This window comes from Triturus cristatus, chromosome 4_1 (genome assembly GCF_964204655.1).
Source record: "Triturus cristatus chromosome 4_1, aTriCri1.1, whole genome shotgun sequence".
NCBI classification, from domain to species: domain Eukaryota; kingdom Metazoa; phylum Chordata; class Amphibia; order Caudata; family Salamandridae; genus Triturus; species Triturus cristatus.
This window is the reverse complement of record NC_140585.1, coordinates 108183604-108208407: the sequence shown is the minus strand read 5'-3', so window position 1 is coordinate 108208407 and position 24804 is coordinate 108183604. Positions and strand designations below refer to the sequence as shown.

At 44.4% G+C, this 24804-nt stretch overlaps 29 non-coding genes across 29 annotated transcripts; 20 read left to right on the top strand and 9 right to left on the bottom strand.

Annotated features, from left to right (window-relative positions):
* Positions 1-1201: 1201 nt before the first annotated feature.
* On the top strand, positions 1202-1273 carry TRNAA-CGC (transfer RNA alanine (anticodon CGC)). The gene has a single exon. It is a non-coding gene; the product is annotated as a tRNA-Ala (tRNA).
* A 1269-nt stretch (positions 1274-2542) lies between these two features.
* TRNAY-GUA (transfer RNA tyrosine (anticodon GUA)) lies at positions 2543-2628 on the top strand. The gene is given in 2 exon segments: positions 2543-2579; positions 2593-2628. It is a non-coding gene; the product is annotated as a tRNA-Tyr (tRNA).
* Positions 2629-2757: 129 nt separating this feature from the next.
* Positions 2758-2829, top strand: TRNAA-CGC (transfer RNA alanine (anticodon CGC)). Its single transcript has one exon. It is a non-coding gene; the product is annotated as a tRNA-Ala (tRNA).
* Positions 2830-3028: 199 nt separating this feature from the next.
* On the bottom strand, positions 3029-3101 carry TRNAM-CAU (transfer RNA methionine (anticodon CAU)). Its single transcript has one exon. It is a non-coding gene; the product is annotated as a tRNA-Met (tRNA).
* Positions 3102-5654: 2553 nt separating this feature from the next.
* Positions 5655-5740, top strand: TRNAY-GUA (transfer RNA tyrosine (anticodon GUA)). The gene is given in 2 exon segments: positions 5655-5691; positions 5705-5740. It is a non-coding gene; the product is annotated as a tRNA-Tyr (tRNA).
* A 129-nt stretch (positions 5741-5869) lies between these two features.
* On the top strand, positions 5870-5941 carry TRNAA-CGC (transfer RNA alanine (anticodon CGC)). The gene has a single exon. It is a non-coding gene; the product is annotated as a tRNA-Ala (tRNA).
* Positions 5942-6140: 199 nt separating this feature from the next.
* Positions 6141-6213, bottom strand: TRNAM-CAU (transfer RNA methionine (anticodon CAU)). Its single transcript has one exon. It is a non-coding gene; the product is annotated as a tRNA-Met (tRNA).
* Positions 6214-7425: 1212 nt separating this feature from the next.
* Positions 7426-7497, top strand: TRNAA-CGC (transfer RNA alanine (anticodon CGC)). Its single transcript has one exon. It is a non-coding gene; the product is annotated as a tRNA-Ala (tRNA).
* A 1269-nt stretch (positions 7498-8766) lies between these two features.
* Positions 8767-8852, top strand: TRNAY-GUA (transfer RNA tyrosine (anticodon GUA)). Its single transcript is given in 2 exon segments — positions 8767-8803; positions 8817-8852. It is a non-coding gene; the product is annotated as a tRNA-Tyr (tRNA).
* Positions 8853-9252: 400 nt separating this feature from the next.
* On the bottom strand, positions 9253-9325 carry TRNAM-CAU (transfer RNA methionine (anticodon CAU)). The gene has a single exon. It is a non-coding gene; the product is annotated as a tRNA-Met (tRNA).
* Positions 9326-10808: 1483 nt separating this feature from the next.
* Positions 10809-10881, bottom strand: TRNAM-CAU (transfer RNA methionine (anticodon CAU)). Its single transcript has one exon. It is a non-coding gene; the product is annotated as a tRNA-Met (tRNA).
* A 997-nt stretch (positions 10882-11878) lies between these two features.
* Positions 11879-11964, top strand: TRNAY-GUA (transfer RNA tyrosine (anticodon GUA)). The gene is given in 2 exon segments: positions 11879-11915; positions 11929-11964. It is a non-coding gene; the product is annotated as a tRNA-Tyr (tRNA).
* A 129-nt stretch (positions 11965-12093) lies between these two features.
* On the top strand, positions 12094-12165 carry TRNAA-CGC (transfer RNA alanine (anticodon CGC)). Its single transcript has one exon. It is a non-coding gene; the product is annotated as a tRNA-Ala (tRNA).
* A 1268-nt stretch (positions 12166-13433) lies between these two features.
* Positions 13434-13519, top strand: TRNAY-GUA (transfer RNA tyrosine (anticodon GUA)). The gene is given in 2 exon segments: positions 13434-13470; positions 13484-13519. It is a non-coding gene; the product is annotated as a tRNA-Tyr (tRNA).
* Positions 13520-13919: 400 nt separating this feature from the next.
* Positions 13920-13992, bottom strand: TRNAM-CAU (transfer RNA methionine (anticodon CAU)). Its single transcript has one exon. It is a non-coding gene; the product is annotated as a tRNA-Met (tRNA).
* Positions 13993-14989: 997 nt separating this feature from the next.
* TRNAY-GUA (transfer RNA tyrosine (anticodon GUA)) lies at positions 14990-15075 on the top strand. The gene is given in 2 exon segments: positions 14990-15026; positions 15040-15075. It is a non-coding gene; the product is annotated as a tRNA-Tyr (tRNA).
* Positions 15076-15204: 129 nt separating this feature from the next.
* On the top strand, positions 15205-15276 carry TRNAA-CGC (transfer RNA alanine (anticodon CGC)). Its single transcript has one exon. It is a non-coding gene; the product is annotated as a tRNA-Ala (tRNA).
* Positions 15277-15475: 199 nt separating this feature from the next.
* On the bottom strand, positions 15476-15548 carry TRNAM-CAU (transfer RNA methionine (anticodon CAU)). The gene has a single exon. It is a non-coding gene; the product is annotated as a tRNA-Met (tRNA).
* Positions 15549-16760: 1212 nt separating this feature from the next.
* On the top strand, positions 16761-16832 carry TRNAA-CGC (transfer RNA alanine (anticodon CGC)). Its single transcript has one exon. It is a non-coding gene; the product is annotated as a tRNA-Ala (tRNA).
* A 1269-nt stretch (positions 16833-18101) lies between these two features.
* TRNAY-GUA (transfer RNA tyrosine (anticodon GUA)) lies at positions 18102-18187 on the top strand. Its single transcript is given in 2 exon segments — positions 18102-18138; positions 18152-18187. It is a non-coding gene; the product is annotated as a tRNA-Tyr (tRNA).
* Positions 18188-18587: 400 nt separating this feature from the next.
* TRNAM-CAU (transfer RNA methionine (anticodon CAU)) lies at positions 18588-18660 on the bottom strand. The gene has a single exon. It is a non-coding gene; the product is annotated as a tRNA-Met (tRNA).
* A 997-nt stretch (positions 18661-19657) lies between these two features.
* Positions 19658-19743, top strand: TRNAY-GUA (transfer RNA tyrosine (anticodon GUA)). The gene is given in 2 exon segments: positions 19658-19694; positions 19708-19743. It is a non-coding gene; the product is annotated as a tRNA-Tyr (tRNA).
* A 129-nt stretch (positions 19744-19872) lies between these two features.
* Positions 19873-19944, top strand: TRNAA-CGC (transfer RNA alanine (anticodon CGC)). The gene has a single exon. It is a non-coding gene; the product is annotated as a tRNA-Ala (tRNA).
* A 199-nt stretch (positions 19945-20143) lies between these two features.
* Positions 20144-20216, bottom strand: TRNAM-CAU (transfer RNA methionine (anticodon CAU)). The gene has a single exon. It is a non-coding gene; the product is annotated as a tRNA-Met (tRNA).
* A 1212-nt stretch (positions 20217-21428) lies between these two features.
* Positions 21429-21500, top strand: TRNAA-CGC (transfer RNA alanine (anticodon CGC)). The gene has a single exon. It is a non-coding gene; the product is annotated as a tRNA-Ala (tRNA).
* A 1269-nt stretch (positions 21501-22769) lies between these two features.
* Positions 22770-22855, top strand: TRNAY-GUA (transfer RNA tyrosine (anticodon GUA)). The gene is given in 2 exon segments: positions 22770-22806; positions 22820-22855. It is a non-coding gene; the product is annotated as a tRNA-Tyr (tRNA).
* A 400-nt stretch (positions 22856-23255) lies between these two features.
* TRNAM-CAU (transfer RNA methionine (anticodon CAU)) lies at positions 23256-23328 on the bottom strand. Its single transcript has one exon. It is a non-coding gene; the product is annotated as a tRNA-Met (tRNA).
* A 997-nt stretch (positions 23329-24325) lies between these two features.
* On the top strand, positions 24326-24411 carry TRNAY-GUA (transfer RNA tyrosine (anticodon GUA)). Its single transcript is given in 2 exon segments — positions 24326-24362; positions 24376-24411. It is a non-coding gene; the product is annotated as a tRNA-Tyr (tRNA).
* A 129-nt stretch (positions 24412-24540) lies between these two features.
* On the top strand, positions 24541-24612 carry TRNAA-CGC (transfer RNA alanine (anticodon CGC)). Its single transcript has one exon. It is a non-coding gene; the product is annotated as a tRNA-Ala (tRNA).
* The last annotated feature ends 192 nt before the right edge of the window (positions 24613-24804 follow it).

Genomic DNA, 24804 nt, shown 5'->3' with positions numbered 1-24804 from the left:
ATCTGTACATAAGACCATGAAGATCATCCAGGTACAAGGCTGAAGGATTTTCCTGACTGACATTGTATACTGCAGAGTCGAATGGGGTGATGTGGCCGTCGGTTCAATGCAGGGTTTCCAATCATACAGTCAAACCTTGCAGAAGTGGGGATGTAGCTCAGTGGTAGAGCGCATGCTTTGCATGTATGAGGCCCCGGGTTCAATCCCCGGCATCTCCAGACTTTTGCCATGCTTACCTTGGATTTTGGGCCGAAAGCTAGGCTGGCATCATGATGAAGGAAGAGATATGTCCTCCAACCGGGATGAGGACCCCGCTTAATCTGTCAGACGTTTGCCTTGAAAAATCCCATGAAATGGGGCTATCTCATTTTTGATGATTATAGATCAAAAGAATCCTACTTGTTGAAGACATCAAAGTGATGATTCATCTTGACAACCATAATGCTTTGATGATAGAAATCTGTCGCATCTCTCTTGATCATTGGTAAGGGTTCTTCTTCTAAACCAGAGACTCTTTACAGTAGCTTTTAGAAAAACGGAATATTTTGTTTATCTCAATCACCTTCAATCTACAGATTTTTCCGTTCTCTTTCCTTTTGAAAATGCATCCAAAATGCACGTTCTTGATGCTGGGTGCGTAGTAATGACTCCCATAACTTTCTGTCATTTCTTTCATGGTTCCGCGCAGCCATCCATTTGCCACCAATGCTGCCCAAGGTCTTTGTATCAAAGTTCCTTTCCTTTCTGTAAAATTGAAATTTGGAGCACCCCTGCTTATCCCCAAGCCAAGACAGAACATGAACTTTGGTCTGAAATCCTCCTTTGGGGTGATAAGATGTACCTTACAGTGTGCTCTAAGAACTGGTGACTTTGAGAGGGAGCTGCAGGTAATGTTCATGATTTTCATCGATCTGCTCCTGATCCCCACCCCCACAACCTTTCTTGAGCGAGAGATAATTACAGCGCTGAAAGATACTTCAGCCACTCCTTCGATAGCTCAGTTGGTAGAGCGGAGGACTGTAGCATAAAGTCAGACATCCTTAGGTCGCTGGTTCAAATCCGGCTCGAATGATTTTTTGCTTCGATTTCCATATATTTCACTTTTATTCAAACAATACCTTCCATTGATTATGATCGAGACTTTGCAGTCCCTGGGTTTCAGGGATTCCTTGCATCCATCAAACAGCTCGAGGGCAAAAGTGGGGATGTAGCTCAGTGGTAGAGCGCATGCTTCGCATGTATGAGGTCCCGGGTTCAATCCCCGGCATCTCCAGGAGCCTCTGTTCCTTATCTTGGCTTTTTTCCAGAAGGCTAGCCTGCCATCATGCAGAAAGAAGAAGTTTGTCATGCAGTTGGGGTGAGAGCCCCATTTAAATAGTCAGACATTTGCTTTGGAAAAATCTTTGAACTAGGCATAGTTTGCGCATTTCAAGAAAATCGGAGAATTTTGCATTCCAAAAGAAGGAAATAAATGCCCTCTCTGAGGATCGAACTCAGGACCTTCAGATTATGAGACTGACGCGCTGCCTACTGCGCTAAGAAGACTGTATATAGGCATCTGTACATAAGACCATGAAGATCATCCAGGTACAAGGCTGAAGGATTTTCCTGACTGACATTGTATACTGCAGAGTCGAATGGGGTGATGTGGCCGTCGGTTCAATGCAGGGTTTCCAATCATACAGTCAAACCTTGCAGAAGTGGGGATGTAGCTCAGTGGTAGAGCGCATGCTTTGCATGTATGAGGCCCCGGGTTCAATCCCCGGCATCTCCAGACTTTTGCCATGCTTACCTTGGATTTTGGGCCGAAAGCTAGGCTGGCATCATGATGAAGGAAGAGATATGTCCTCCAACCGGGATGAGGACCCCGCTTAATCTGTCAGACGTTTGCCTTGAAAAATCCCATGAAATGGGGCTATCTCATTTTTGATGATTATAGATCAAAAGAATCCTACTTGTTGAAGACATCAAAGTGATGATTCATCTTGACAACCATAATGCTTTGATGATAGAAATCTGTCGCATCTCTCTTGATCATTGGTAAGGGTTCTTCTTCTAAACCAGAGACTCTTTACAGTAGCTTTTAGAAAAACGGAATATTTTGTTTATCTCAATCACCTTCAATCTACAGATTTTTCCGTTCTCTTTCCTTTTGAAAATGCATCCAAAATGCACGTTCTTGATGCTGGGTGCGTAGTAATGACTCCCATAACTTTCTGTCATTTCTTTCATGGTTCCGCGCAGCCATCCATTTGCCACCAATGCTGCCCAAGGTCTTTGTATCAAAGTTCCTTTCCTTTCTGTAAAATTGAAATTTGGAGCACCCCTGCTTATCCCCAAGCCAAGACAGAACATGAACTTTGGTCTGAAATCCTCCTTTGGGGTGATAAGATGTACCTTACAGTGTGCTCTAAGAACTGGTGACTTTGAGAGGGAGCTGCAGGTAATGTTCATGATTTTCATCGATCTGCTCCTGATCCCCACCCCCACAACCTTTCTTGAGCGAGAGATAATTACAGCGCTGAAAGATACTTCAGCCACTCCTTCGATAGCTCAGTTGGTAGAGCGGAGGACTGTAGCATAAAGTCAGACATCCTTAGGTCGCTGGTTCAAATCCGGCTCGAAGGATTTTGTGCTTCGATTTCCATATATTTCACTTTTATTCAAACAATACCTTCCATTGATTATGATCGAGACTTTGCAGTCCCTGGGTTTCAGGGATTCCTTGCATCCATCAAACAGCTCGAGTGCAAAAGTGGGGATGTAGCTCAGTGGTAGAGCGCATGCTTCGCATGTATGAGGTCCCGGGTTCAATCCCCGGCATCTCCAGGAGCCTCTGTTCCTTATCTTGGCTTTTTTCCAGAAGGCTAGCCTGCCATCATGCAGAAAGAAGAAGTTTGTCATGCAGTTGGGGTGAGAGCCCCACTTAAATAGTCAGACATTTGCTTTGGAAAAATCTTTGAACTAGGCATAGTTTGCGCATTTCAAGAAAATCGGAGAATTTTGCATTCCAAAAGAAGGAAATAAATGCCCTCTCTGAGGATCGAACTCAGGACCTTCAGATTATGAGACTGACGCGCTGCCTACTGCGCTAAGAAGGCTGTATATAGGCATCTGTACATAAGACCATGAAGATCATCCAGGTACAAGGCTGAAGGATTTTCCTGACTGACATTGTATACTGCAGAGTCGAATGGGGTGATGTGGCCGTCGGTTCAATGCAGGGTTTCCAATCATACAGTCAAACCTTGCAGAAGTGGGGATGTAGCTCAGTGGTAGAGCGCATGCTTTGCATGTATGAGGCCCCGGGTTCAATCCCCGGCATCTCCAGACTTTTGCCATGCTTACCTTGGATTTTGGGCCGAAAGCTAGGCTGGCATCATGATGAAGGAAGAGATATGTCCTCCAACCGGGATGAGGACCCCGCTTAATCTGTCAGACGTTTGCCTTGAAAAATCCCATGAAATGGGGCTATCTCATTTTTGATGATTATAGATCAAAAGAATCCTACTTGTTGAAGACATCAAAGTGATGATTCATCTTGACAACCATAATGCTTTGATGATAGAAATCTGTCGCATCTCTCTTGATCATTGGTAAGGGTTCTTCTTCTAAACCAGAGACTCTTTACAGTAGCTTTTAGAAAAACGGAATATTTTGTTTATCTCAATCACCTTCAATCTACAGATTTTTCCGTTCTCTTTCCTTTTGAAAATGCATCCAAAATGCACGTTCTTGATGCTGGGTGCGTAGTAATGACTCCCATAACTTTCTGTCATTTCTTTCATGGTTCCGCGCAGCCATCCATTTGCCACCAATGCTGCCCAAGGTCTTTGTATCAAAGTTCCTTTCCTTTCTGTAAAATTGAAATTTGGAGCACCCCTGCTTATCCCCAAGCCAAGACAGAACATGAACTTTGGTCTGAAATCCTCCTTTGGGGTGATAAGATGTACCTTACAGTGTGCTCTAAGAACTGGTGACTTTGAGAGGGAGCTGCAGGTAATGTTCATGATTTTCATCGATCTGCTCCTGATCCCCACCCCCACAACCTTTCTTGAGCGAGAGATAATTACAGCGCTGAAAGATACTTCAGCCACTCCTTCGATAGCTCAGTTGGTAGAGCGGAGGACTGTAGCATAAAGTCAGACATCCTTAGGTCGCTGGTTCAAATCCGGCTCGAATGATTTTTTGCTTCGATTTCCATATATTTCACTTTTATTCAAACAATACCTTCCATTGATTATGATCGAGACTTTGCAGTCCCTGGGTTTCAGGGATTCCTTGCATCCATCAAACAGCTCGAGGGCAAAAGTGGGGATGTAGCTCAGTGGTAGAGCGTATGCTTCGCATGTATGAGGTCCCGGGTTCAATCCCCGGCATCTCCAGGAGCCTCTGTTCCTTATCTTGGCTTTTTTCCAGAAGGCTAGCCTGCCATCATGCAGAAAGAAGAAGTTTGTCATGCAGTTGGGGTGAGAGCCCCATTTAAATAGTCAGACATTTGCTTTGGAAAAATCTTTGAACTAGGCATAGTTTGCGCATTTCAAGAAAATCGGAGAATTTTGCATTCCAAAAGAAGGAAATAAATGCCCTCTCTGAGGATCGAACTCAGGACCTTCAGATTATGAGACTGACGCGCTGCCTACTGCGCTAAGAAGACTGTATATAGGCATCTGTACATAAGACCATGAAGATCATCCAGGTACAAGGCTGAAGGATTTTCCTGACTGACATTGTATACTGCAGAGTCGAATGGGGTGATGTGGCCGTCGGTTCAATGCAGGGTTTCCAATCATACAGTCAAACCTTGCAGAAGTGGGGATGTAGCTCAGTGGTAGAGCGCATGCTTTGCATGTATGAGGCCCCGGGTTCAATCCCCGGCATCTCCAGACTTTTGCCATGCTTACCTTGGATTTTGGGCCGAAAGCTAGGCTGGCATCATGATGAAGGAAGAGATATGTCCTCCAACCGGGATGAGGACCCCGCTTAATCTGTCAGACGTTTGCCTTGAAAAATCCCATGAAATGGGGCTATCTCATTTTTGATGATTATAGATCAAAAGAATCCTACTTGTTGAAGACATCAAAGTGATGATTCATCTTGACAACCATAATGCTTTGATGATAGAAATCTGTCGCATCTCTCTTGATCATTGGTAAGGGTTCTTCTACTAAACCAGAGACTCTTTACAGTAGCTTTTAGAAAAACGGAATATTTTGTTTATCTCAATCACCTTCAATCTACAGATTTTTCCGTTCTCTTTCCTTTTGAAAATGCATCCAAAATGCACGTTCTTGATGCTGGGTGCGTAGTAATGACTCCCATAACTTTCTGTCATTTCTTTCATGGTTCCGCGCAGCCATCCATTTGCCACCAATGCTGCCCAAGGTCTTTGTATCAAAGTTCCTTTCCTTTCTGTAAAATTGAAATTTGGAGCACCCCTGCTTATCCCCAAGCCAAGACAGAACATGAACTTTGGTCTGAAATCCTCCTTTGGGGTGATAAGATGTACCTTACAGTGTGCTCTAAGAACTGGTGACTTTGAGAGGGAGCTGCAGGTAATGTTCATGATTTTCATCGATCTGCTCCTGATCCCCACCCCCACAACCTTTCTTGAGCGAGAGATAATTACAGCGCTGAAAGATACTTCAGCCACTCCTTCGATAGCTCAGTTGGTAGAGCGGAGGACTGTAGCATAAAGTCAGACATCCTTAGGTCGCTGGTTCAAATCCGGCTCGAAGGATTTTGTGCTTCGATTTCCATATATTTCACTTTTATTCAAACAATACCTTCCATTGATTATGATCGAGACTTTGCAGTCCCTGGGTTTCAGGGATTCCTTGCATCCATCAAACAGCTCGAGTGCAAAAGTGGGGATGTAGCTCAGTGGTAGAGCGCATGCTTCGCATGTATGAGGTCCCGGGTTCAATCCCCGGCATCTCCAGGAGCCTCTGTTCCTTATCTTGGCTTTTTTCCAGAAGGCTAGCCTGCCATCATGCAGAAAGAAGAAGTTTGTCATGCAGTTGGGGTGAGAGCCCCACTTAAATAGTCAGACATTTGCTTTGGAAAAATCTTTGAACTAGGCATAGTTTGCGCATTTCAAGAAAATAGGAGAATTTTGCATTCCAAAAGAAGGAAATAAATGCCCTCTCTGAGGATCGAACTCAGGACCTTCAGATTATGAGACTGACGCGCTGCCTACTGCGCTAAGAAGGCTGTATATAGGCATCTGTACATAAGACCATGAAGATCATCCAGGTACAAGGCTGAAGGATTTTCCTGACTGACATTGTATACTGCAGAGTCGAATGGGGTGATGTGGCCGTCGGTTCAATGCAGGGTTTCCAATCATACAGTCAAACCTTGCAGAAGTGGGGATGTAGCTCAGTGGTAGAGCGCATGCTTTGCATGTATGAGGCCCCGGGTTCAATCCCCGGCATCTCCAGACTTTTGCCATGCTTACCTTGGATTTTGGGCCGAAAGCTAGGCTGGCATCATGATGAAGGAAGAGATATGTCCTCCAACCGGGATGAGGACCCCGCTTAATCTGTCAGACGTTTGCCTTGAAAAATCCCATGAAATGGGGCTATCTCATTTTTGATGATTATAGATCAAAAGAATCCTACTTGTTGAAGACATCAAAGTGATGATTCATCTTGACAACCATAATGCTTTGATGATAGAAATCTGTCGCATCTCTCTTGATCATTGGTAAGGGTTCTTCTTCTAAACCAGAGACTCTTTACAGTAGCTTTTAGAAAAACGGAATATTTTGTTTATCTCAATCACCTTCAATCTACAGATTTTTCCGTTCTCTTTCCTTTTGAAAATGCATCCAAAATGCACGTTCTTGATGCTGGGTGCGTAGTAATGACTCCCATAACTTTCTGTCATTTCTTTCATGGTTCCGCGCAGCCATCCATTTGCCACCAATGCTGCCCAAGGTCTTTGTATCAAAGTTCCTTTCCTTTCTGTAAAATTGAAATTTGGAGCACCCCTGCTTATCCCCAAGCCAAGACAGAACATGAACTTTGGTCTGAAATCCTCCTTTGGGGTGATAAGATGTACCTTACAGTGTGCTCTAAGAACTGGTGACTTTGAGAGGGAGCTGCAGGTAATGTTCATGATTTTCATCGATCTGCTCCTGATCCCCACCCCCACAACCTTTCTTGAGCGAGAGATAATTACAGCGCTGAAAGATACTTCAGCCACTCCTTCGATAGCTCAGTTGGTAGAGCGGAGGACTGTAGCATAAAGTCAGACATCCTTAGGTCGCTGGTTCAAATCCGGCTCGAATGATTTTTTGCTTCGATTTCCATATATTTCACTTTTATTCAAACAATACCTTCCATTGATTATGATCGAGACTTTGCAGTCCCTGGGTTTCAGGGATTCCTTGCATCCATCAAACAGCTCGAGGGCAAAAGTGGGGATGTAGCTCAGTGGTAGAGCGCATGCTTCGCATGTATGAGGTCCCGGGTTCAATCCCCGGCATCTCCAGGAGCCTCTGTTCCTTATCTTGGCTTTTTTCCAGAAGGCTAGCCTGCCATCATGCAGAAAGAAGAAGTTTGTCATGCAGTTGGGGTGAGAGCCCCACTTAAATAGTCAGACATTTGCTTTGGAAAAATCTTTGAACTAGGCATAGTTTGCGCATTTCAAGAAAATCGGAGAATTTTGCATTCCAAAAGAAGGAAATAAATGCCCTCTCTGAGGATCGAACTCAGGACCTTCAGATTATGAGACTGACGCGCTGCCTACTGCGCTAAGAAGACTGTATATAGGCATCTGTACATAAGACCATGAAGATCATCCAGGTACAAGGCTGAAGGATTTTCCTGACTGACATTGTATACTGCAGAGTCGAATGGGGTGATGTGGCCGTCGGTTCAATGCAGGGTTTCCAATCATACAGTCAAACCTTGCAGAAGTGGGGATGTAGCTCAGTGGTAGAGCGCATGCTTTGCATGTATGAGGCCCCGGGTTCAATCCCCGGCATCTCCAGACTTTTGCCATGCTTACCTTGGATTTTGGGCCGAAAGCTAGGCTGGCATCATGATGAAGGAAGAGATATGTCCTCCAACCGGGATGAGGACCCCGCTTAATCTGTCAGACGTTTGCCTTGAAAAATCCCATGAAATGGGGCTATCTCATTTTTGATGATTATAGATCAAAAGAATCCTACTTGTTGAAGACATCAAAGTGATGATTCATCTTGACAACCATAATGCTTTGATGATAGAAATCTGTCGCATCTCTCTTGATCATTGGTAAGGGTTCTTCTTCTAAACCAGAGACTCTTTACAGTAGCTTTTAGAAAAACGGAATATTTTGTTTATCTCAATCACCTTCAATCTACAGATTTTTCCGTTCTCTTTCCTTTTGAAAATGCATCCAAAATGCACGTTCTTGATGCTGGGTGCGTAGTAATGACTCCCATAACTTTCTGTCATTTCTTTCATGGTTCCGCGCAGCCATCCATTTGCCACCAATGCTGCCCAAGGTCTTTGTATCAAAGTTCCTTTCCTTTCTGTAAAATTGAAATTTGGAGCACCCCTGCTTATCCCCAAGCCAAGACAGAACATGAACTTTGGTCTGAAATCCTCCTTTGGGGTGATAAGACGTACCTTACAGTGTGCTCTAAGAACTGGTGACTTTGAGAGGGAGCTGCAGGTAATGTTCATGATTTTCATCGATCTGCTCCTGATCCCCACCCCCACAACCTTTCTTGAGCGAGAGATAATTACAGCGCTGAAAGATACTTCAGCCACTCCTTCGATAGCTCAGTTGGTAGAGCGGAGGACTGTAGCATAAAGTCAGACATCCTTAGGTCGCTGGTTCAAATCCGGCTCGAAGGATTTTTTGCTTCGATTTCCATATCTTTCACTTTTATTCAAACAATACCTTCCATTGATTATGATCGAGACTTTGCAGTCCCTGGGTTTCAGGGATTCCTTGCATCCATCAAACAGCTCGAGTGCAAAAGTGGGGATGTAGCTCAGTGGTAGAGCGCATGCTTTGCATGTATGAGGTCCCGGGTTCAATCCCCGGCATCTCCAGGAGCCTCTGTTCCTTATCTTGGCTTTTTTCCAGAAGGCTAGCCTGCCATCATGCAGAAAGAAGAAGTTTGTCATGCAGTTGGGGTGAGAGCCCCACTTAAATAGTCAGACATTTGCTTTGGAAAAATCTTTGAACTAGGCATAGTTTGCGCATTTCAAGAAAATCGGAGAATTTTGCATTCCAAAAGAAGGAAATAAATGCCCTCTCTGAGGATCGAACTCAGGACCTTCAGATTATGAGACTGACGCGCTGCCTACTGCGCTAAGAAGGCTGTATATAGGCATCTGTACATAAGACCATGAAGATCATCCAGGTACAAGGCTGAAGGATTTTCCTGACTGACATTGTATACTGCAGAGTCGAATGGGGTGATGTGGCCGTCGGTTCAATGCAGGGTTTCCAATCATACAGTCAAACCTTGCAGAAGTGGGGATGTAGCTCAGTGGTAGAGCGCATGCTTTGCATGTATGAGGCCCCGGGTTCAATCCCCGGCATCTCCAGACTTTTGCCATGCTTACCTTGGATTTTGGGCCGAAAGCTAGGCTGGCATCATGATGAAGGAAGAGATATGTCCTCCAACCGGGATGAGGACCCCGCTTAATCTGTCAGACGTTTGCCTTGAAAAATCCCATGAAATGGGGCTATCTCATTTTTGATGATTATAGATCAAAAGAATCCTACTTGTTGAAGACATCAAAGTGATGATTCATCTTGACAACCATAATGCTTTGATGATAGAAATCTGTCGCATCTCTCTTGATCATTGGTAAGGGTTCTTCTTCTAAACCAGAGACTCTTTACAGTAGCTTTTAGAAAAACGGAATATTTTGTTTATCTCAATCACCTTCAATCTACAGATTTTTCCGTTCTCTTTCCTTTTGAAAATGCATCCAAAATGCACGTTCTTGATGCTGGGTGCGTAGTAATGACTCCCATAACTTTCTGTCATTTCTTTCATGGTTCCGCGCAGCCATCCATTTGCCACCAATGCTGCCCAAGGTCTTTGTATCAAAGTTCCTTTCCTTTCTGTAAAATTGAAATTTGGAGCACCCCTGCTTATCCCCAAGCCAAGACAGAACATGAACTTTGGTCTGAAATCCTCCTTTGGGGTGATAAGACGTACCTTACAGTGTGCTCTAAGAACTGGTGACTTTGAGAGGGAGCTGCAGGTAATGTTCATGATTTTCATCGATCTGCTCCTGATCCCCACCCCCACAACCTTTCTTGAGCGAGAGATAATTACAGCGCTGAAAGATACTTCAGCCACTCCTTCGATAGCTCAGTTGGTAGAGCGGAGGACTGTAGCATAAAGTCAGACATCCTTAGGTCGCTGGTTCAAATCCGGCTCGAATGATTTTTTGCTTCGATTTCCATATCTTTCACTTTTATTCAAACAATACCTTCCATTGATTATGATCGAGACTTTGCAGTCCCTGGGTTTCAGGGATTCCTTGCATCCATCAAACAGCTCGAGTGCAAAAGTGGGGATGTAGCTCAGTGGTAGAGCGCATGCTTTGCATGTATGAGGTCCCGGGTTCAATCCCCGGCATCTCCAGGAGCCTCTGTTCCTTATCTTGGCTTTTTTCCAGAAGGCTAGCCTGCCATCATGCAGAAAGAAGAAGTTTGTCATGCAGTTGGGGTGAGAGCCCCACTTAAATAGTCAGACATTTGCTTTGGAAAAATCTTTGAACTAGGCATAGTTTGCGCATTTCAAGAAAATCGGAGAATTTTGCATTCCAAAAGAAGGAAATAAATGCCCTCTCTGAGGATCGAACTCAGGACCTTCAGATTATGAGACTGACGCGCTGCCTACTGCGCTAAGAAGGCTGTATATAGGCATCTGTACATAAGACCATGAAGATCATCCAGGTACAAGGCTGAAGGATTTTCCTGACTGACATTGTATACTGCAGAGTCGAATGGGGTGATGTGGCCGTCGGTTCAATGCAGGGTTTCCAATCATACAGTCAAACCTTGCAGAAGTGGGGATGTAGCTCAGTGGTAGAGCGCATGCTTTGCATGTATGCGGCCCCGGGTTCAATCCCCGGCATCTCCAGACTTTTGCCATGCTTACCTTGGATTTTGGGCCGAAAGCTAGGCTGGCATCATGATGAAGGAAGAGATATGTCCTCCAACCGGGATGAGGACCCCGCTTAATCTGTCAGACGTTTGCCTTGAAAAATCCCATGAAATGGGGCTATCTCATTTTTGATGATTATAGATCAAAAGAATCCTACTTGTTGAAGACATCAAAGTGATGATTCATCTTGACAACCATAATGCTTTGATGATAGAAATCTGTCGCATCTCTCTTGATCATTGGTAAGGGTTCTTCTTCTAAACCAGAGACTCTTTACAGTAGCTTTTAGAAAAACGGAATATTTTGTTTATCTCAATCACCTTCAATCTACAGATTTTTCCGTTCTCTTTCCTTTTGAAAATGCATCCAAAATGCACTTTCTTGATGCTGGGTGCGTAGTAATGACTCCCATAACTTTCTGTCATTTCTTTCATGGTTCCGCGCAGCCATCCATTTGCCACCAATGCTGCCCAAGGTCTTTGTATCAAAGTTCCTTTCCTTTCTGTAAAATTGAAATTTGGAGCACCCCTGCTTATCCCCAAGCCAAGACAGAACATGAACTTTGGTCTGAAATCCTCCTTTGGGGTGATAAGATGTACCTTACAGTGTGCTCTAAGAACTGGTGACTTTGAGAGGGAGCTGCAGGTAATGTTCATGATTTTCATCGATCTGCTCCTGATCCCCACCCCCACAACCTTTCTTGAGCGAGAGATAATTACAGCGCTGAAAGATACTTCAGCCACTCCTTCGATAGCTCAGTTGGTAGAGCGGAGGACTGTAGCATAAAGTCAGACATCCTTAGGTCGCTGGTTCAAATCCGGCTCGAAGGATTTTTTGCTTCGATTTCCATATATTTCACTTTTATTCAAACAATACCTTCCATTGATTATGATCGAGACTTTGCAGTCCCTGGGTTTCAGGGATTCCTTGCATCCATCAAACAGCTCGAGGGCAAAAGTGGGGATGTAGCTCAGTGGTAGAGCGCATGCTTCGCATGTATGAGGTCCCGGGTTCAATCCCCGGCATCTCCAGGAGCCTCTGTTCCTTATCTTGGCTTTTTTCCAGAAGGCTAGCCTGCCATCATGCAGAAAGAAGAAGTTTGTCATGCAGTTGGGGTGAGAGCCCCACTTAAATAGTCAGACATTTGCTTTGGAAAAATCTTTGAACTAGGCATAGTTTGCGCATTTCAAGAAAATCGGAGAATTTTGCATTCCAAAAGAAGGAAATAAATGCCCTCTCTGAGGATCGAACTCAGGACCTTCAGATTATGAGACTGACGCGCTGCCTACTGCGCTAAGAAGACTGTATATAGCCATCTGTACATAAGACCATGAAGATCATCCAGGTACAAGGCTGAAGGATTTTCCTGACTGACATTGTATACTGCAGAGTCGAATGGGGTGATGTGGCCGTCGGTTCAATGCAGGGTTTCCAATCATACAGTCAAACCTTGCAGAAGTGGGGATGTAGCTCAGTGGTAGAGCGCATGCTTTGCATGTATGAGGCCCCGGGTTCAATCCCCGGCATCTCCAGACTTTTGCCATGCTTACCTTGGATTTTGGGCCGAAAGCTAGGCTGGCATCATGATGAAGGAAGAGATATGTCCTCAACCGGGATGAGGACCCCGCTTAATCTGTCAGACGTTTGCCTTGAAAAATCCCATGAAATGGGGCTATCTCATTTTTGATGATTATAGATCAAAAGAATCCTACTTGTTGAAGACATCAAAGTGATGATTCATCTTGACAACCATAATGCTTTGATGATAGAAATCTGTCGCATCTCTCTTGATCATTGGTAAGGGTTCTTCTTCTAAACCAGAGACTCTTTACAGTAGCTTTTAGAAAAACGGAATATTTTGTTTATCTCAATCACCTTCAATCTACAGATTTTTCCGTTCTCTTTCCTTTTGAAAATGCATCCAAAATGCACGTTCTTGATGCTGGGTGCGTAGTAATGACTCCCATAACTTTCTGTCATTTCTTTCATGGTTCCGCGCAGCCATCCATTTGCCACCAATGCTGCCCAAGGTCTTTGTATCAAAGTTCCTTTCCTTTCTGTAAAATTGAAATTTGGAGCACCCCTGCTTATCCCCAAGCCAAGACAGAACATGAACTTTGGTCTGAAATCCTCCTTTGGGGTGATAAGACGTACCTTACAGTGTGCTCTAAGAACTGGTGACTTTGAGAGGGAGCTGCAGGTAATGTTCATGATTTTCATCGATCTGCTCCTGATCCCCACCCCCACAACCTTTCTTGAGCGAGAGATAATTACAGCGCTGAAAGATACTTCAGCCACTCCTTCGATAGCTCAGTTGGTAGAGCGGAGGACTGTAGCATAAAGTCAGACATCCTTAGGTCGCTGGTTCAAATCCGGCTCGAAGGATTTTTTGCTTCGATTTCCATATCTTTCACTTTTATTCAAACAATACCTTCCATTGATTATGATCGAGACTTTGCAGTCCCTGGGTTTCAGGGATTCCTTGCATCCATCAAACAGCTCGAGTGCAAAAGTGGGGATGTAGCTCAGTGGTAGAGCGCATGCTTTGCATGTATGAGGTCCCGGGTTCAATCCCCGGCATCTCCAGGAGCCTCTGTTCCTTATCTTGGCTTTTTTCCAGAAGGCTAGCCTGCCATCATGCAGAAAGAAGAAGTTTGTCATGCAGTTGGGGTGAGAGCCCCACTTAAATAGTCAGACATTTGCTTTGGAAAAATCTTTGAACTAGGCATAGTTTGCGCATTTCAAGAAAATCGGAGAATTTTGCATTCCAAAAGAAGGAAATAAATGCCCTCTCTGAGGATCGAACTCAGGACCTTCAGATTATGAGACTGACGCGCTGCCTACTGCGCTAAGAAGGCTGTATATAGGCATCTGTACATAAGACCATGAAGATCATCCAGGTACAAGGCTGAAGGATTTTCCTGACTGACATTGTATACTGCAGAGTCGAATGGGGTGATGTGGCCGTCGGTTCAATGCAGGGTTTCCAATCATACAGTCAAACCTTGCAGAAGTGGGGATGTAGCTCAGTGGTAGAGCGCATGCTTTGCATGTATGAGGCCCCGGGTTCAATCCCCGGCATCTCCAGACTTTTGCCATGCTTACCTTGGATTTTGGGCCGAAAGCTAGGCTGGCATCATGATGAAGGAAGAGATATGTCCTCCAACCGGGATGAGGACCCCGCTTAATCTGTCAGACGTTTGCCTTGAAAAATCCCATGAAATGGGGCTATCTCATTTTTGATGATTATAGATCAAAAGAATCCTACTTGTTGAAGACATCAAAGTGATGATTCATCTTGACAACCATAATGCTTTGATGATAGAAATCTGTCGCATCTCTCTTGATCATTGGTAAGGGTTCTTCTTCTAAACCAGAGACTCTTTACAGTAGCTTTTAGAAAAACGGAATATTTTGTTTATCTCAATCACCTTCAATCTACAGATTTTTCCGTTCTCTTTCCTTTTGAAAATGCATCCAAAATGCACGTTCTTGATGCTGGGTGCGTAGTAATGACTCCCATAACTTTCTGTCATTTCTTTCATGGTTCCGCGCAGCCATCCATTTGCCACCAATGCTGCCCAAGGTCTTTGTATCAAAGTTCCTTTCCTTTCTGTAAAATTGAAATTTGGAGCACCCCTGCTTATCCCCAAGCCAAGACAGAACATGAACTTTGGTCTGAAATCCTCCTTTGGGGTGATAAGACGTACCTTACAGTGTGCTCTAAGAACTGGTGACTTTGAGAGGGAGCTGCAGGTAATGTTCATGATTTTCATCGATCTGCTCCTGATCCCCACCCCCACAACCTTTCTTGAGCGAGAGATAATTACAGCGCTGAAAGATACTTCAGCCACTCCTTCGATAGCTCAGTTGGTAGAGCGGAGGACTGTAGCATAAAGTCAGACATCCTTAGGTCGCTGGTTCAAATCCGGCTCGAAGGATTTTGTGCTTCGATTTCCATATATTTCACTTTTATTCAAACAATACCTTCCATTGATTATGATCGAGACTTTGCAGTCCCTGGGTTTCAGGTATTCCTTGCATCCTTCAAACAGCTCGAGTGCAAAAGTGGGGATGTAGCTCAGTGGTAGAGCGCATGCTTCGCATGTATGAGGTCCCGGGTTCAATCCCCGGCATCTCCAGGAGCCTCTGTTCCTTATCTTGGCTTTTTTCCAGAAGGCTAGCCTGCCATCATGCAGAAAGAAGAAGTTTGTCATGCAGTTGGGGTGAGAGCCCCACTTAAATAGTCAGACATTTGCTTTGGAAAAATCTTTGAACTAGGCATAGTTTGCGCATTTCAAGAAAATCGGAGAATTTTGCATTCCAAAAGAAGGAAATAAATGCCCTCTCTGAGGATCGAACTCAGGACCTTCAGATTATGAGACTGACGCGCTGCCTACTGCGCTAAGAAGGCTGTATATAGGCATCTGTACATAAGACCATGAAGATCATCCAGGTACAAGGCTGAAGGATTTTCCTGACTGACATTGTATACTGCAGAGTCGAATGGGGTGATGTGGCCGTCGGTTCAATGCAGGGTTTCCAATCATACAGTCAAACCTTGCAGAAGTGGGGATGTAGCTCAGTGGTAGAGCGCATGCTTTGCATGTATGAGGCCCCGGGTTCAATCCCCGGCATCTCCAGACTTTTGCCATGCTTACCTTGGATTTTGGGCCGAAAGCTAGGCTGGCATCATGATGAAGGAAGAGATATGTCCTCCAACCGGGATGAGGACCCCGCTTAATCTGTCAGACGTTTGCCTTGAAAAATCCCATGAAATGGGGCTATCTCATTTTTGATGATTATAGATCAAAAGAATCCTACTTGTTGAAGACATCAAAGTGATGATTCATCTTGACAACCATAATGCTTTGATGATAGAAATCTGTCGCATCTCTCTTGATCATTGGTAAGGGTTCTTCTTCTAAACCAGAGACTCTTTACAGTAGCTTTTAGAAAAACGGAATATTTTGTTTATCTCAATCACCTTCAATCTACAGATTTTTCCGTTCTCTTTCCTTTTGAAAATGCATCCAAAATGCACGTTCTTGATGCTGGGTGCGTAGTAATGACTCCCATAACTTTCTGTCATTTCTTTCATGGTTCCGCGCAGCCATCCATTTGCCACCAATGCTGCCCAAGGTCTTTGTATCAAAGTTCCTTTCCTTTCTGTAAAATTGAAATTTGGAGCACCCCTGCTTATCCCCAAGCCAAGACAGAACATGAACTTTGGTCTGAAATCCTCCTTTGGGGTGATAAGACGTACCTTACAGTGTGCTCTAAGAACTGGTGACTTTGAGAGGGAGCTGCAGGTAATGTTCATGATTTTCATCGATCTGCTCCTGATCCCCACCCCCACAACCTTTCTTGAGCGAGAGATAATTACAGCGCTGAAAGATACTTCAGCCACTCCTTCGATAGCTCAGTTGGTAGAGCGGAGGACTGTAGCATAAAGTCAGACATCCTTAGGTCGCTGGTTCAAATCCGGCTCGAATGATTTTTTGCTTCGATTTCCATATATTTCACTTTTATTCAAACAATACCTTCCATTGATTATGATCGAGACTTTGCAGTCCCTGGGTTTCAGGGATTCCTTGCATCCATCAAACAGCTCGAGGGCAAAAGTGGGGATGTAGCTCAGTGGTAGAGCGCATGCTTCGCATGTATGAGGTCCCGGGTTCAATCCCCGGCATCTCCAGGAGCCTCTGTTCCTTATCTTGGCTTTTTTCCAGAAGGCTAGCCTGCCATCATGCAGAAAGAAGAAGTTTGTCATGCAGTTGGGGTGAGAGCCCCACTTAAATAGTCAGACATTTGCTTTGGAAAAATCTTTGAACTAGGCATAGTTTGCGCATTTCAAGAAAATCGGAGAATTTTGCATTCCAAAAGAAGGAAATAAATGCCCTCTCTGAGGATCGAACTCAGGACCTTCAGATTATGAGACTGACGCGCTGCCTACTGCGCTAAGAAGACTGTATATAGGCATCTGTACATAAGACCATGAAGATCATCCAGGTACAAGGCTGAAGGATTTTCCTGACTGACATTGTATACTGCAGAGTCGAATGGGGTGATGTGGCCGTCGGTTCAATGCAGGGTTTCCAATCATACAGTCAAACCTTGCAGAAGTGGGGATGTAGCTCAGTGGTAGAGCGCATGCTTTGCATGTATGAGGCCCCGGCTTCAATCCCCGGCATCTCCAGACTTTTGCCATGCTTACCTTGGATTTTGGGCCGAAAGCTAGGCTGGCATCATGATGAAGGAAGAGATATGTCCTCCAACCGGGATGAGGACCCCGCTTAATCTGTCAGACGTTTGCCTTGAAAAATCCCATGAAATGGGGCTATCTCATTTTTGATGATTATAGATCAAAAGAATCCTACTTGTTGAAGACATCAAAGTGATGATTCATCTTGACAACCATAATGCTTTGATGATAGAAATCTGTCGCATCTCTCTTGATCATTGGTAAGGGTTCTTCTTCTAAACCAGAGACTCTTTACAGTAGCTTTTAGAAAAACGGAATATTTTGTTTATCTCAATCACCTTCAATCTACAGATTTTTCCGTTCTCTTTCCTTTTGAAAATGCATCCAAAATGCACGTTCTTGATGCTGGGTGCGTAGTAATGACTCCCATAACTTTCTGTCATTTCTTTCATGGTTCCGCGCAGCCATCCATTTGCCACCAATGCTGCCCAAGGTCTTTGTATCAAAGTTCCTTTCCTTTCTGTAAAATTGAAATTTGGAGCACCCCTGCTTATCCCCAAGCCAAGACAGAACATGAACTTTGGTCTGAAATCCTCCTTTGGGGTGATAAGACGTACCTTACAGTGTGCTCTAAGAACTGGTGACTTTGAGAGGGAGCTGCAGGTAATGTTCATGATTTTCATCGATCTGCTCCTGATCCCCACCCCCACAACCTTTCTTGAGCGAGAGATAATTACAGCGCTGAAAGATACTTCAGCCACTCCTTCGATAGCTCAGTTGGTAGAGCGGAGGACTGTAGCATAAAGTCAGACATCCTTAGGTCGCTGGTTCAAATCCGGCTCGAAGGATTTTTTGCTTCGATTTCCATATCTTTCACTTTTATTCAAACAATACCTTCCATTGATTATGATCGAGACTTTGCAGTCCCTGGGTTTCAGGGATTCCTTGCATCCATCAAACAGCTCGAGTGCAAAAGTGGGGATGTAGCTCAGTGGTAGAGCGCATGCTTTGCATGTATGAGGTCCCGGGTTCAATCCCCGGCATCTCCAGGAGCCTCTGTTCCTTATCTTGGCTTTTTTCCAGAAGGCTAGCCTGCCATCATGCAGAAAGAAGAAGTTTGTCATGCAGTTGGGGTGAGAGCCCCACTTAAATAGTCAGACATTTGCTTTGGAAAAATCTTTGAACTAGGCATAGTTTGCGCATTTCAAGAAAATCGGAGAATTTTGCATTCCAAAAGAAGGAAATAAATGCCCTCTCTGAGGATCGAACTCAGGACCTTCAGATTATGAGACTGACGCGCTGCCTACTGCGCTAAGAAGGCTGTATATAGGCATCTGTACATAAGACCATGAAGATCATCCAGGTACAAGGCTGAAGGATTTTCCTGACTGACATTGTATACTGCAGAGTCGAATGGGGTGATGTGGCCGTCGGTTCAATGCAGGGTTTCCAATCATACAGTCAAACCTTGCAGAAGTGGGGATGTAGCTCAGTGGTAGAGCGCATGCTTTGCATGTATGAGGCCCCGGGTTCAATCCCCGGCATCTCCAGACTTTTGCCATGCTTACCTTGGATTTTGGGCCGAAAGCTAGGCTGGCATCATGATGAAGGAAGAGATATGTCCTCCAACCGGGATGAGGACCCCGCTTAATCTGTCAGACGTTTGCCTTGAAAAATCCCATGAAATGGGGCTATCTCATTTTTGATGATTATAGATCAAAAGAATCCTACTTGTTGAAGACATCAAAGTGATGATTCATCTTGACAACCATAATGCTTTGATGATAGAAATCTGTCGCATCTCTCTTGATCATTGGTAAGGGTTCTTCTTCTAAACCAGAGACTCTTTACAGTAGCTTTTAGAAAAACGGAATATTTTGTTTATCTCAATCACCTTCAATCTACAGATTTTTCCGTTCTCTTTCCTTTTGAAAATGCATCCAAAATGCACGTTCTTGATGCTGGGTGCGTAGTAATGACTCCCATAACTTTCTGTCATTTCTTTCATGGTTCCGCGCAGCCATCCATTTGCCACCAATGCTGCCCAAGGTCTTTGTATCAAAGTTCCTTTCCTTTCTGTAAAATTGAAATTTGGAGCACCCCTGCTTATCCCCAAGCCAAGACAGAACATGAACTTTGGTCTGAAATCCTCCTTTGGGGTGATAAGACGTACCTTACAGTGTGCTCTAAGAACTGGTGACTTTGAGAGGGAGCTGCAGGTAATGTTCATGATTTTCATCGATCTGCTCCTGATCCCCACCCCCACAACCTTTCTTGAGCGAGAGATAATTACAGCGCTGAAAGATACTTCAGCCACTCCTTCGATAGCTCAGTTGGTAGAGCGGAGGACTGTAGCATAAAGTCAGACATCCTTAGGTCGCTGGTTCAAATCCGGCTCGAAGGATTTTGTGCTTCGATTTCCATATATTTCACTTTTATTCAAACAATACCTTCCATTGATTATGATCGAGACTTTGCAGTCCCTGGGTTTCAGGTATTCCTTGCATCCATCAAACAGCTCGAGTGCAAAAGTGGGGATGTAGCTCAGTGGTAGAGCGCATGCTTCGCATGTATGAGGTCCCGGGTTCAATCCCCGGCATCTCCAGGAGCCTCTGTTCCTTATCTTGGCTTTTTTCCAGAAGGCTAGCCTGCCATCATGCAGAAAGAAGAAGTTTGTCATGCAGTTGGGGTGAGAGCCCCACTTAAATAGTCAGACATTTGCTTTGGAAAAATCTTTGAACTAGGCATAGTTTGCGCATTTCAAGAAAATCGGAGAATTTTGCATTCCAAAAGAAGGAAATAAATGCCCTCTCTGAGGATCGAACTCAGGACCTTCAGATTATGAGACTGACGCGCTGCCTACTGCGCTAAGAAGGCTGTATATAGGCATCTGTACATAAGACCATGAAGATCATCCAGGTACAAGGCTGAAGGATTTTCCTGACTGACATTGTATACTGCAGAGTCGAATGGGGTGATGTGGCCGTCGGTTCAATGCAGGGTTTCCAATCATACAGTCAAACCTTGCAGAAGTGGGGATGTAGCTCAGTGGTAGAGCGCATGCTTTGCATGTATGAGGCCCCGGGTTCAATCCCCGGCATCTCCAGACTTTTGCCATGCTTACCTTGGATTTTGGGCCGAAAGCTAGGCTGGCATCATGATGAAGGAAGAGATATGTCCTCCAACCGGGATGAGGACCCCGCTTAATCTGTCAGACGTTTGCCTTGAAAAATCCCATGAAATGGGGCTATCTCATTTTTGATGATTATAGATCAAAAGAATCCTACTTGTTGAAGACATCAAAGTGATGATTCATCTTGACAACCATAATGCTTTGATGATAGAAATCTGTCGCATCTCTCTTGATCATTGGTAAGGGTTCTTCTTCTAAACCAGAGACTCTTTACAGTAGCTTTTAGAAAAACGGAATATTTTGTTTATCTCAATCACCTTCAATCTACAGATTTTTCCGTTCTCTTTCCTTTTGAAAATGCATCCAAAATGCACGTTCTTGATGCTGGGTGCGTAGTAATGACTCCCATAACTTTCTGTCATTTCTTTCATGGTTCCGCGCAGCCATCCATTTGCCACCAATGCTGCCCAAGGTCTTTGTATCAAAGTTCCTTTCCTTTCTGTAAAATTGAAATTTGGAGCACCCCTGCTTATCCCCAAGCCAAGACAGAACATGAACTTTGGTCTGAAATCCTCCTTTGGGGTGATAAGATGTACCTTACAGTGTGCTCTAAGAACTGGTGACTTTGAGAGGGAGCTGCAGGTAATGTTCATGATTTTCATCGATCTGCTCCTGATCCCCACCCCCACAACCTTTCTTGAGCGAGAGATAATTACAGCGCTGAAAGATACTTCAGCCACTCCTTCGATAGCTCAGTTGGTAGAGCGGAGGACTGTAGCATAAAGTCAGACATCCTTAGGTCGCTGGTTCAAATCCGGCTCGAATGATTTTTTGCTTCGATTTCCATATATTTCACTTTTATTCAAACAATACCTTCCATTGATTATGATCGAGACTTTGCAGTCCCTGGGTTTCAGGGATTCCTTGCATCCATCAAACAGCTCGAGGGCAAAAGTGGGGATGTAGCTCAGTGGTAGAGCGCATGCTTCGCATGTATGAGGTCCCGGGTTCAATCCCCGGCATCTCCAGGAGCCTCTGTTCCTTATCTTGGCTTTTTTCCAGAAGGCTAGCCTGCCATCATGCAGAAAGAAGAAGTTTGTCATGCAGTTGGGGTGAGAGCCCCACTTAAATAGTCAGACATTTGCTTTGGAAAAATCTTTGAACTAGGCATAGTTTGCGCATTTCAAGAAAATCGGAGAATTTTGCATTCCAAAAGAAGGAAATAAATGCCCTCTCTGAGGATCGAACTCAGGACCTTCAGATTATGAGACTGACGCGCTGCCTACTGCGCTAAGAAGACTGTATATAGGCATCTGTACATAAGACCATGAAGATCATCCAGGTACAAGGCTGAAGGATTTTCCTGACTGACATTGTATACTGCAGAGTCGAATGGGGTGATGTGGCCGTCGGTTCAATGCAGGGTTTCCAATCATACAGTCAAACCTTGCAGAAGTGGGGATGTAGCTCAGTGGTAGAGCGCATGCTTTGCATGTATGAGGCCCCGGCTTCAATCCCCGGCATCTCCAGACTTTTGCCATGCTTACCTTGGATTTTGGGCCGAAAGCTAGGCTGGCATCATGATGAAGGAAGAGATATGTCCTCCAACCGGGATGAGGACCCCGCTTAATCTGTCAGACGTTTGCCTTGAAAAATCCCATGAAATGGGGCTATCTCATTTTTGATGATTATAGATCAAAAGAATCCTACTTGTTGAAGACATCAAAGTGATGATTCATCTTGACAACCATAATGCTTTGATGATAGAAATCTGTCGCATCTCTCTTGATCATTGGTAAGGGTTCTTCTTCTAAACCAGAGACTCTTTACAGTAGCTTTTAGAAAAACGGAATATTTTGTTTATCTCAATCACCTTCAATCTACAGATTTTTCCGTTCTCTTTCCTTTTGAAAATGCATCCAAAATGCACGTTCTTGATGCTGGGTGCGTAGTAATGACTCCCATAACTTTCTGTCATTTCTTTCATGGTTCCGCGCAGCCATCCATTTGCCACCAATGCTGCCCAAGGTCTTTGTATCAAAGTTCCTTTCCTTTCTGTAAAATTGAAATTTGGAGCACCCCTGCTTATCCCCAAGCCAAGACAGAACATGAACTTTGGTCTGAAATCCTCCTTTGGGGTGATAAGACGTACCTTACAGTGTGCTCTAAGAACTGGTGACTTTGAGAGGGAGCTGCAGGTAATGTTCATGATTTTCATCGATCTGCTCCTGATCCCCACCCCCACAACCTTTCTTGAGCGAGAGATAATTACAGCGCTGAAAGATACTTCAGCCACTCCTTCGATAGCTCAGTTGGTAGAGCGGAGGACTGTAGCATAAAGTCAGACATCCTTAGGTCGCTGGTTCAAATCCGGCTCGAAGGATTTTTTGCTTCGATTTCCATATCTTTCACTTTTATTCAAACAATACCTTCCATTGATTATGATCGAGACTTTGCAGTCCCTGGGTTTCAGGGATTCCTTGCATCCATCAAACAGCTCGAGTGCAAAAGTGGGGATGTAGCTCAGTGGTAGAGCGCATGCTTTGCATGTATGAGGTCCCGGGTTCAATCCCCGGCATCTCCAGGAGCCTCTGTTCCTTATCTTGGCTTTTTTCCAGAAGGCTAGCCTGCCATCATGCAGAAAGAAGAAGTTTGTCATGCAGTTGGGGTGAGAGCCCCACTTAAATAGTCAGACATTTGCTTTGGAAAAATCTTTGAACTAGGCATAGTTTGCGCATTTCAAGAAAATCGGAGAATTTTGCATTCCAAAAGAAGGAAATAAATGCCCTCTCTGAGGATCGAACTCAGGACCTTCAGATTATGAGACTGACGCGCTGCCTACTGCGCTAAGAAGGCTGTATATAGGCATCTGTACATAAGACCATGAAGATCATCCAGGTACAAGGCTGAAGGATTTTCCTGACTGACATTGTATACTGCAGAGTCGAATGGGGTGATGTGGCCGTCGGTTCAATGCAGGGTTTCCAATCATACAGTCAAACCTTGCAGAAGTGGGGATGTAGCTCAGTGGTAGAGCGCATGCTTTGCATGTATGAGGCCCCGGGTTCAATCCCCGGCATCTCCAGACTTTTGCCATGCTTACCTTGGATTTTGGGCCGAAAGCTAGGCTGGCATCATGATGAAGGAAGAGATATGTCCTCCAACCGGGATGAGGACCCCGCTTAATCTGTCAGACGTTTGCCTTGAAAAATCCCATGAAATGGGGCTATCTCATTTTTGATGATTATAGATCAAAAGAATCCTACTTGTTGAAGACATCAAAGTGATGATTCATCTTGACAACCATAATGCTTTGATGATAGAAATCTGTCGCATCTCTCTTGATCATTGGTAAGGGTTCTTCTTCTAAACCAGAGACTCTTTACAGTAGCTTTTAGAAAAACGGAATATTTTGTTTATCTCAATCACCTTCAATCTACAGATTTTTCCGTTCTCTTTCCTTTTGAAAATGCATCCAAAATGCACGTTCTTGATGCTGGGTGCGTAGTAATGACTCCCATAACTTTCTGTCATTTCTTTCATGGTTCCGCGCAGCCATCCATTTGCCACCAATGCTGCCCAAGGTCTTTGTATCAAAGTTCCTTTCCTTTCTGTAAAATTGAAATTTGGAGCACCCCTGCTTATCCCCAAGCCAAGACAGAACATGAACTTTGGTCTGAAATCCTCCTTTGGGGTGATAAGACGTACCTTACAGTGTGCTCTAAGAACTGGTGACTTTGAGAGGGAGCTGCAGGTAATGTTCATGATTTTCATCGATCTGCTCCTGATCCCCACCCCCACAACCTTTCTTGAGCGAGAGATAATTACAGCGCTGAAAGATACTTCAGCCACTCCTTCGATAGCTCAGTTGGTAGAGCGGAGGACTGTAGCATAAAGTCAGACATCCTTAGGTCGCTGGTTCAAATCCGGCTCGAAGGATTTTGTGCTTCGATTTCCATATATTTCACTTTTATTCAAACAATACCTTCCATTGATTATGATCGAGACTTTGCAGTCCCTGGGTTTCAGGGATTCCTTGCATCCATCAAACAGCTCGAGTGCAAAAGTGGGGATGTAGCTCAGTGGTAGAGCGCATGCTTCGCATGTATGAGGTCCCGGGTTCAATCCCCGGCATCTCCAGGAGCCTCTGTTCCTTATCTTGGCTTTTTTCCAGAAGGCTAGCCTGCCATCATGCAGAAAGAAGAAGTTTGTCATGCAGTTGGGGTGAGAGCCCCACTTAAATAGTCAGACATTTGCTTTGGAAAAATCTTTGAACTAGGCATAGTTTGCGCATTTCAAGAAAATCGGAGAATTTTGCATTCCAAAAGAAGG